Source organism: Prunus dulcis, chromosome 1, assembly GCF_902201215.1.
Source record: "Prunus dulcis chromosome 1, ALMONDv2, whole genome shotgun sequence".
NCBI lineage: Eukaryota > Viridiplantae > Streptophyta > Magnoliopsida > Rosales > Rosaceae > Prunus > Prunus dulcis.
Genome location: NC_047650.1, coordinates 28105162 through 28116822, shown reverse-complemented (window position 1 = coordinate 28116822; position 11661 = coordinate 28105162).

The following is an 11661-nucleotide window of genomic DNA, read 5'->3' as shown; positions in this document are numbered from 1 at the left end:
TGGTTGGGCACACTCGACCCTTTTTATTTATTTATCTTCCTATTGGTGGAGTGGGTCAAATGACCCCCTAATTTTCTTTGGCAACTATTGGAGGGTAGGCATCGTCATGACTAATTTGATTAATGGTCTTATAATGCAGACACTTACAATTTGGGTCATCTTTGGTCAAAGAACAATGGCAAGTCCCACAGAGAGAGAGAGGGTATAGGAATAGGTGGTTGGGTGCCTGGGCAAGCGACCGGCCTTTCCACACTTGTTTCAAGGATTTCTTCATTTGACTGGATTTGCTTTTAATTTAGGTATAAAGATGTACCAAATCAAGGTAATTAATGCATATAACTTTATTTGCCTTGGACTTGTTTTCCTTTCCCGTCTCAAGAATTCTAAGATTGGCTAAAATCCAATGAAATTTTTGCCAGCAAAAGAAAGGATGAATATGTATGAAAATTTTACCTTGGACTTGGCTTGATTGGATTGGATAGACACTAGAAACTTAGTGGCCAAGCTATACATTTCTTTTTTCTGGAGAATGGGGTGATCATAAAGTTTCTTTTTGATGATTGTGAAATTAGGGCAAATGGATGATTCTTGTGAACTAGAAGAAAATGACGAATATCTTTAACCCTTTGTCCCTATAAATAAAAAAAAAGAATTTTCAAAGATGGCTTCACTTGACTTTAAGGGAGGTCCATAAAACGGAGATATTACTATTTTGTTATCCTGACAAATAATGCTTTAACACGCGTGTAACGTAACATTATTGGTTGGGAGTAACAACGTTTTGCTATCCCTATTGCAACTAAATTATTTTTATTTTTATTTTTTTCTTAGTAGACAGTGACAGTCCAAATTAAGTGCATAAAGAATTAACTTATTAAGGAAACTTAATTGCTTTTTTAGTCAAATATATGTGAAATGTGTATCACAAAAACTATTGGAAAGATATCTCTTACGGATTGATGAGAGATTAACTTTGTTTATTTTTTATGCGAAATTGCCTGATATTGTATGAATTTTCCCATTAAGAGACTTGCATGAGCAATTAAGATGCGTGAAATACATAATAAATATGATAAGCATGAAATCTTTTTTATGATAAGCATGAAATGAAAGTTGAGTATTACGTCGAAAGTCGTAGACAAAGGACTGCGTCTCCTACTTTGCAATCGACAACGTGGATCGTGATCTTCTATGTAGACGAAAAAGGAGTCCAGGGAGGACTAATGCGAGGGCACTGTCGAAATATTAACCAACTATGGGGTGAAAACTTTTATGAAGTGGGTAAAAGAATACGTAACGCGTTAGGTTATACGGTTGAGGAGGGTGTATATGTGCCTACGCGACTCTCTTTTTTTGGTCGATATGCCTTCCTGACTTTTGTGTCTGTAGGCTCGTGGAAATGCCCGCATTCGTATTTGCAACGTGGCAAGCTTCAGCATATGCTTCATGCCCATATCTACACCTTCTTCTGCTCCTGGTGTTTGAAGAGTTTAAGCAACCTACTTGATATCTTTTTTCTTATTCTTTTTTTATAATGTGATTCCTTTTTCTTTTTCTTTTTTAATAAAAACTCCTTTTCTTTGGTCGGCTTAAACTCATCAATTATTGTCTACTCAGCATATGCAGTGGCGATTCCATAATTTGAAAGTCGATCCGGCAAAACTTATATAATAAACTTGACAAAAATAGTGAATTTCATTAATAAACATAAAAAAAAATTACATAGTGAGGGGAGAAGTAATAAGTCTTACCCTCAAATGCATCTATATCTACAAATACAAAAACAAAAATTAAAACAAAAATTAAAATTAAAACAAAAATTAAAATTAAAAGAAAAAAATTTATTTCACATTAAAAAGAAAGATAAAATAAGGGACTACATTAATTTTAAAAAAAAAGCCGGGTTTATATCGAGAGAAATGAGAAGAAAGAAAATTGGCAGATCTATTTTTTTTTTTTTTTTAAACGAGTTGTGACCTCATTTCTCCTTGTTTCCTTTTATAAATGTCTATTATGACATCCGTTTTTGGCTTTCCACCTCGAGCTCCATAGCCCTATCAATCATGTTCCATAATTTCTGAAATAGCTATCTTTGTGCGAGACAAAAAAATTTAATAATCATAAGTAATGTAGATAATATTTTTCTAACAAAAAGAGAGAAGGAAAAGGAAGAAATAAGAAAGGGAGAGAAGAAGAGAGAGTGGAGAGTAGATAGAAGAAGAATAGAGGAGGGATGAGAGAAGGAAACGAAAGAAAGAAAGAAAAAAAAAAAAAAGGGGGGGGGGGGGGGGAGAAGAGAGAAGGAAAAGAACGAAAAAAAAAACAGAGGGAGAGAAGAGAGAAGGAAAAGAACGAAAAAAGAGAGACAGAGAGGAGAGAGGAGAGTGTAGGTAATATATTTTTTTAACAAAAATTTGGGTTGGGCAAAAGAGGAGATGTCACATTCCGGGATCGGCTCCGCCGTAGCACGATATTGTTCGCTTTGGGCTCCCCTCTCTGCCATCACGGTTTTCTTTCTGGGAGCTCACGAGCAACTTCCCAGTGAGTCACCCATCCTGGGATTACTCTAGCCCCAACTCGCTTAACTTCGGAGTTCTCATGACTCCGAAGCCAGTGAGCTCCCAAAAGGCCTTGTGCTAGATGGAGGCGGGCATGTACATATAAGACACATCACCCCCACTCCGTTGGTCGATGTGGGATGTTACAATCCATCCCCCTCAAGGGCCCGACGTCCTCGTTGGCACACTCACACTACATGGCAGAATGGCTCTGATACTAAATTGTCACATCCCGGGATCAGTTCCGCTGTAGGACGATATTGTCCGCTTTTGGCCCCCTTCTCTGCCTTCACGGTTTTGTTTCTAGGAGCTCACGAGCAAAATTTCAGTGGGTCACCCATCCTGGAATTGCTCTAGCCCCAACTCACTTAACTTTGGAGTTCCATTACTTCGAAGCTCCCAAAAGGCATTGTGCTAGATGGAGGCGGGCATGTACATATAAGGCACATCACCCCCTCTCCGTTGGTCGATGTGGGATGTTACAGGAGAGAGGAGAAAGAAGAGTGTGGGTAATATTTTTTTAACACAAATTTCGGTTGGGCATGAGCCCAGCCTACCATAGGCTAGAACCGCCACCGATCATATGGTCTGACTTAATTTTTTATTTTGTTTAAAGTCAAGAGAAAATGAAGCATAAAATTAGGGAAACAGATGAATAAAAATGGACATATAAAATTTACCCAAAAATGGACCTATAAAATAAAACTTACCAAAAAATGGATTTAAAAATAACAAGGCTCAATTATGGATGATAGAAATCCCCGTTGGGGCGGAGATACAACTAGGACCCGACCTTAACGAGATGAGATTTCAGGGCAAAACGAGAATTGGATACGGGAATCCCTGAATTTAAAAAATTCCAATCGAGTATGGGGCGGGGATGGTATTGACATCCCCGTCCTCGAACCTGGCCCGATATTTATATGTTTATTTTTAAATAATAAATATATAATATAATATTTTGTTACCCTAGCATCTTCTTTGTACCGTTAAACCCGTCATTCAAATCCACATCCAAATCCAAATCTGAGGTAAGTTCTGCAAAAAATTCCGTTGCTAAGTGAGCTGAAGTTTATGCTTTGGAGAAGAGAAGTGTTATAAATTAACTTGTCAGCTTGGGTAGTTTGCTTAAAGCTCAAAAGTTGATGTTAGTAATAGTGATTTATGATTGATGTTGGTAGTAGCTTAGATTCCACCTTTGTATATATAACTGGTAATTAATTCAAAGAAAATTTGCCTCAATGAATAAACCAATGATGCTAGCGTTTAGTTTTCTTTTTTTTTCTTTTTTTTTTTAATTAGACAACATCATTATATTTAAGGATAAAGATTATGTCAATTAGACTGCAAGTTCGTAAATTTGATTTTAATTTGGCTTTCAAGTTGGCATATACATAATAACTTCAGCTTTCTGCTCGATCTAAAGCAAATTGAAGTTCAGGACGCTGAAGCTGAATAATTGGAATCTCATCCTACTTCCTGCTATATTGCTTTCATGTTCTAACTTTTTTTTTTTTCAGCAAAATGTTTTGATAAAATTTGTCTTTCATGGTCTGTAATTCTACCTTCTTTTTTTTTTTTTTTTTATTATTTAACCTTTGTGTAATAGTGCTTCAATTTTTTATGATGTGACGGAAGTTACAATAGTGCTTAAATCATAGATTGAGGTCAAAATAATTTTGTACTCCGACAATGGGAAGCCACAGGCCTAATGTCTTGACCCAATGGATCCACTGTAAAACTATTGGAGTCGTTATATAATAAGCTCCATATATATGGTCTTCAAGTGATGACTTCTGTTCAATTATTTTGATTTTGTTAAATTCTTTCATTATCAAATACAACTTTTCGGAGATGTGTAGTCTGTTTCTAAGGTCCATATATGAAGGCCTTATTATAGAATTGTAGGGGCTTTTTTGTTCCGGCAGCTACTGATGGGCCTGGGCTGCTGTAAAGAGCCAAATGTATGAAATTGCCCCTTGAATTTGAGTTCAAGGATCAGACCCCAAGAGTGTTTCGAAAGGGTAGCTGAGTCTTAGGAAACACCTTGGTCTTCTTCACCAATGAAACCAACAGTCGCTTACAGATAAATTCTTGGCTTGGCATGAGAAGCTTGTGGCATGGGAGCTGAGCATTCATGAGTTTAGCATGAGAGAGAGAAAGATCCGCAATTTCCTATGAGAAATAGAGGTTTTAAGGCAATGGGGAAGGGATTCTAAAAGAGTTCGTTGAAGAGAGAAAGAGAGAGAGAGAGAGAGAGAGAGATGGGGGAATAACAATGGGTGTATTCAGTTGTTTCCGGCAGTTTGACGAAAGCTTTGGAACGATTTATCAGAGGAGAAAATGGGAGAAGATAGAGGAATGGGGCTCAAAATTGCAAAGGTTTAAGGGATGAGAGATCAAGCTTGCTCTCTGGATGTGTGTTTATGGGAAATAGAGGAAGAAGATGGAAGCATGGGTGACTTTAGCATATTTCCAGCATCTTGACGAAAGCTTCGTCAAGCTTCTGGGTGGCTTGACATAAGAGAAAAAAGGGAAGCAATCGAAGAACATGGCTTGAAATCGAAGGGTTCCAGAGATGAGAGGTGATGCTTGCTCTCTTTGGATATATTTGCTTGCCTTCGATGAGTTGTCTTGTTGGGTAGAAGGTGCCTCATTTTATAGGCGCTGGAAGCTTCTTCTTCCTAAGAAACCCTAACGGGTTCTCTCCAATTTCAGCCAAGTCTTCTCCTCCATTTCTCTTCTCTTCCTTCGATTCAACCTCTTTTTATGAAATCTCCCTAAATCCAAATACACAAAGACAAGATTTTTGAGAGCTTTAGAGTCTTCTCGCAGCTATTCCTGTGGCAATCTCCTATCTTTGGCTACCATCTCTCCTTCTTTCCTCCTTTATTTCATGGCATGAGCTGGTATGAGAAATGAGTGGGTAATGGCGCTGGTCTAAATGGTGTTTTGCTCAAGTATCCTTTGATTTTTGGATGGCTTGTGTTAGGATTTGTCTTTGGCCATGTGCTGGACACTCCCAGTAGCCTGCAGACGAGAGTGGCCTTTTGCTTTTGTCGTGGTTTTGTCTCCAGCCATGTGTTGGAGACTTTCAGATATTTTGTTGGTCACTTGGGCCATTCTTTAAGGTAATGGGCTAGTTCACTAAGGGGATGAGCCAATGGTCTATTTTTACTAAGGTGATTGGCCAATTTTCTAAGTTAATGGGCTACCATTTTCTCTCTTTTATGCTTACCCACATATTTGGGCTCAAGAAATGGGCTTGAGTTTTGGGGCTCCCAAGCATCCCAAAAGTTCAATTTCTCGACTCATCAATAGGCCTCATGAAAACTCGTAACCATCCATACCACAACCCGCTCAGCAAGCCCCAAACATTCGCTTGGTTTGGGCCCGCTTAAGCTTGTAGCGTGGTGTGTTGCTTATTTGCTTGGCGTGGCACGTGTGCAAGCGTATATGATGAACTCTTGCGTACCCAAGTTGGGTTTCTTCCCAAGTTAGGTGTCGTACTGGGCTATAAATATATTTGGTCCTACCTTTGGATTTTTTGGGCCTCAACAAGAATTTCGCAAAAACTATTGTTAGTTAGAGAGTACTAATTTGGGCCTGTTATCATATTGGGGATAAGATACTCGGAGCCCTATAAGTCCTTCTATAGTGAGGCCCTTGTATATGGCCCTTAGGTAAGACACTTAGGTGAGATCATATCTCTTAATCGTTGGATTATACTAACTAGTGGCGGATCAAGGATTTGGAAGTCGAGTAGGTGGAACTTACACGTTGTATGGATATGAGTACGGATACGTCGATACGGAAAATTTCCAAAAATTAGATACATGACAGGACCCGATCCCAATTCCACTTTGGAATTCGAGCCAAGTCCTGTGCGTGTGCGACACTTGGCGAATATCGGGCACAAATGACCTTTTTACCCTTCCTGTTACAATTACCATTAAAACTTCCCTTAGACTCCTGCCGAAAATTCGGCAGAGTCTCCCCTGTATTTTGTCTAAACCCAAAATCTTCCACATGTTAAACAAGCAAATAATTTTCCACCAACTGCCAGAATAAAACATCCAAGCATTCATCAGATCAAGCTTCTCACTAAAACTAGATATCAGAGCATTTTCTACTAATTTACAAGATTTCAAGAACTTTTACAATAAAATCATACGTTCTTGGTGGCGCGGAAGCTAGGAGTGGCCTGGTGGTGGATGCCTGTGCACTTCTACAGCCTGGGGGCGAAAAACAGGTTTGAAAATGTGAGTGGACAAAGATAATGTTCTCAAATCAATTTATAAACATAATAACCCCCAATATAAGATAAATAGGGTTATAAAGCTATAGTTCGTCTGAAATCAAATAATAAGCATTCAATGCAATAAGTATGTGTGTACATATCGATACAGGTATAAAAATAAGCACGAATATCATAAAACTGATATAAAATAACTGAAAACCACAAGTATATAAAAATACTGGAAGTCCTTTAAAACTACCACCTAAGTGTACCCCTGAAAGATCCGTCAACTCCCCTGGCAGGTCTCGGCGACACACAGTCTATCCGAGCCGCAATCTGGCAGGATTCAGGGGACTATAGTCAGCCTGATCCGCCGGCAGGTCTCGATGACACCAAGTCGACTCGAGCCGCTTTGGCAGGATGCAAGGGACCGTAGTCAGCCTGATCCGCAATCCTGGCAGGTCTCAGGGACACAGAGTCAGCCGAGCCGCAAATCCTGGCAGGTCTTGGGACACCAAGTTTGCCGAGCCGCAAATCCTGGCACTAACGGTCCGAGCATCCCCGAAACTCGTGAGGCAATGTCAAGTGCACTGACAGTACTGTAAACAGACTGGATGTCCGTAGACATCGGTCCGTCTGAGGGTAATCACCAAATAAAGAGCGGGTACATGGTGGTTTTCAAAAATAAATAACTTTAGCAAAATCTGATTAATAACTGTAATCTCAATTCTGCTGCTATCTCATCTGATTCGAACCTCAAACTCTGTTTCTATAACTTTTAGTTTGTGTAACTAAGCAGCATAAAATTTAAGAAATGTTACTGTACTAATCATGCTCGGAAAGCATTCGATAAAACTTATTCAAAATCAAATAATGAAATTTGCTCATATAAACTCATTTATAAAACTGAATTATATAAAATCAATATAAAATCATTTATGTAAACTCATGTATATAAATTATTTATATAACTCATTTATATAAAATCATTTATGAAAGAAAGTCCACTCATTGCTGGTCCGAGCTAGCTGGACCATTTGAAGGTCCTTCATGTGGCTCAGTCGGGCCTCTGGTGCCTGATTAATCATGAATAATAAATTAATAAACTGCTCAATAAAAGAATTAAATTAAACACCCTGCCCTAGCTCCTAAAAATGCGTGCACTTATTTTAAAGTCACTCCTATGCCCACTTTAGCCTTTCGGATAATTAGAACGGCCTTGAAAGACCCGAAACTTTACTAAGCGATAAACTACCAGACCGGCCGATCCGGAACCCCGTGGGGTCCACGATCTCCGATGGCCAATCTGGGATTCTCTAAAGGTTCCTCACAGAGAAAGAACCATGTTCTGCGAGTTTGGTCCGAAACAGACGGTCGGATTAGCCAAAATCACGTTATCGCTTAAAATCCAAACCCTAGCCCCAGGGTTCGCGATTTCGGAGTATTCGGGACTCCGATTCGCAACCCGTCGAATCCTACACGATCCTAAAATCATGTAGAACGACATATCTGAATTTGGGTGCGATCCAACGGTTCGACGACACTGCACACAGGGATCGCGCAATATGGAAAATTCGTTCGGGGGCTCAAACGGACTCCAAATCGAGATCCGCGAAATCCTACGCGCTCGTGACAACATAAGGATTGCAACAAGACACAGTGCCACTGCACCACCCTCGCCCACGCGCCCCAGTACACGCCGGCAGTGATGGGTGTCTAAAGCGATTTTGGCTCGCCGGAAAAACTTCAAACCACGGCTCCAAACTCCTACCCTAGGTAAAAAACCATATTTGGAGCCACTTTTGCTCTTGGACCTACCCCAAAAAGTGACTGGAAGTGGCCGAAAACAGAGGCCGAAAATCGGCTGAAACTTCAAGCTCAAAAATCCGATGGCTACACTACAAATCGATCTAATCCGACCCAACAACAGCTCGAGAGGTTCAAGATCCATACTTGGGTTGACTGAAATGGTTGCCGGAGGAGGGTGATCGGAGGCCTTGAAGTTTCGGTGAGTTCCCGTCGTTCTTTCGCAGTTTTCGGCCAGCACAGGTCGTCGGCGGGCGGGGGATCGGTCGGGAAAGGTAGGGGACTCGACGACGGTTCCAACGCCACCAGTCCCGTGGCCAGTGGTGCTCTGAGGCGGCGCCAGTGAGCTCTGGAAGGCGGCGGCCCGTTGTCGCGAGAGAGAGAGAGAGCTGGCTGGGTTTTTATAGATCCAACTTCGAAATATTTACGGTTATGCCACTAAGACTCTTTTGACCATAACTTTCTCGTTACAACTCCGATTCGAGTCTACTCCGTGTCTACGGACTCATTTCGCCGTGCTCTAAGCAACAGTGTAAGCGGAATTGCCAAATTCCTTTTCGATCAAAAAGTCATATTTTTCCCTATTAAATAATGCGAGGGCAAAAGTGTCTTTTTGTTAGAATAAAGAAATCCTAATTTTTAGATATTTTGGTTTGGGTTATTACAATACATGTATGGCACCGGTACAATGATTAAAATAATATAAATAGCAAAATTGATATTGCATCCATCATGTTATAATTATCCATCAAATATAAACCAAATGGATTTTGAAAAAAAATAAAAAATCAATTAGTACATGTAAAAACAATTAGCATATATTGCTAAAAAAAAAATAGGCTCTAGTGTACAATAAATTGGGCTCGGGTGTAGTAAAAAATTGGGTGTCCAAAATTTTTTACCCAATTTAAAATAATTATAGAGAGTTCAATACCACTTATATCTAATCACGTGACTCCTTACCACTTTTATTCCTGTCTCCTCTCTCTCTCTCTCTCTCTCTCTCTCTCTCTCTCTCTTCCCCCCTTTTTTGTTTTTTCTCTTTTCCTGGCTTGTTGATTCCTTCTCTCTCTTTTCTAGGTTTTTTTTTCTTCTTCCCCTTTTTCTTTTCCTTGGTCTTTTTGCTTCATATCTACCTATTTTTATTTCCTGACAATTTTCGGGTAGGGAGGAATTAGCAATAGGCCCAAATAACAATATTCGTCAAACAATTTGTTTTCGAGCGCAAAAGTTTTAATCAAGCCGTAGCACTAGGCCCAAATAACAATCATGAGCCAAATATTGTCGCCCAACATAACATATAGAATGATTATATATATAAAATAAAAAATACTAATGATGTTCAGATTGCTGAGATGTTGCTATAGTTGAACCTTAATTCCAATCGTGAAACAGGTTTCACCGTATAAATCTATTTGCGATGAAAGATGAAGTGATTTGAGTTGATTCTACTTGAGTATGCAGATGTGGACACGAGATGAGCTCCAGCAAATTCAAGCTGTTTTTGTGGAATAAGATATCAAATTTATTAGTAATTATTCTAATTTTTAATAAAACAATGTCATTCTCAAGTTCAAGTATTAGCATAATATCCTTCCATTTTGAGGGGAGTTTTGTTATGATAATCTTGTATTTTAAGAGAACAAATTGTATGTGTGCTGTTCCGAATGTTGTATGCCAAAAGAATTTCACTCTCTTGCTTTCTTGAAGTACACAAACTAATGTAGATTTAATTAGCAAGGGAAGTTTTTCAAGCCTGCAGATATGAAAGCCTTAAATCACCAGCTTAGTTGATCATGAATAATTTAGAAAAAGAAGTTTGCGACATGAGAAGCTCATATGAAAGCACTTGCTAGGTGGTTAACAATTTGTTTAATATTCATACGGATTAATTGTCCAAATTTGGCAATCAACCCATTTAACAGTTTTCTTCCCAAATGCTGCATGAAAGAAACAGGCCTACTAACTGGGATGCTGACTAGTGGATAGCTCCATATAACTCCTTTTGGAGCAAGTTCCATCTTTCCAAAAAGTACCCTAAAATACTCTAATCTATTACTGCTTTTAGACAAAGCACTTATTCTAATTCATCCTCACTCAGTCTCTAGTATACGCTCTCTCCTTCTCTGGTCCAAAACCTTGCTCAGCAAGGGGCAAAGTTCCCCAGCCCATTTCCCATGTGAGATTCTAGAACATTCTTTGCCAAAACTTCTCCCAAGAAGGACTAACACATCATGATTGGTTCGAAGGTTCTTGGAAAATATTATACTTGAACTTTAGAACAAAAATTGCTAATGCAATTTTAAAACAGTCCCAACTAGGTTTGTGAGTGGTGGATCATGGATGGCTCCACCGTCCAAACCCTTTCCTAACAAGTTCCGTATTTCAAAAAGTACTCCATATACTCTATTCTATTGATACATTACTGTTTCTAACCTCATCAAGGGGTAACGACAAAGATTCCCCATCATGGAGAGTATAGGTGCCCACTGCTAATTGGCAATGGAAGATTCTAGAAGATTCTTAGCCAAGACTTCTCCCAAGCACTAAGACCTTATGTCTGGTCGAGTCAAAAACTTCCAGAAGGTTCTTGGCCAAATGTTTAGTTTCATTTTAACTGGCAGCTTGATTCACCCTCCTTAAGCTAACTTAAGAATTAGCCCCATAACACAAATTTGATTTATGAACTTTTAAGTACATTTAATCTCAAAAGTATTTTTAATGCAAATAAATGTACAAACATATATGAACGACATTATTGACTATCTTATAAGGGTAAAATTTATACAAAGTGGGGTGTATCTCATTTGTCTCTTCTCACGAAAAGAGGCAAACATTTACGTCATACATATGAAAATAAGAGTCAAATGAGTAGTGAAAAAAAAAAAAAAAAATTGTTAATACTGTGTAGCACTACTTGTCCATCGTTATGTTGCGACGCGTCACAATACAATTTGATACCTTGCCCTTTTGAAAAAAGTGTCTCCTCGCCACGTAATCTTCGCATTAGGATGTTATGTCATTGCTGCGAAGCAGGGGTTCGCGGCAGTCGTTATT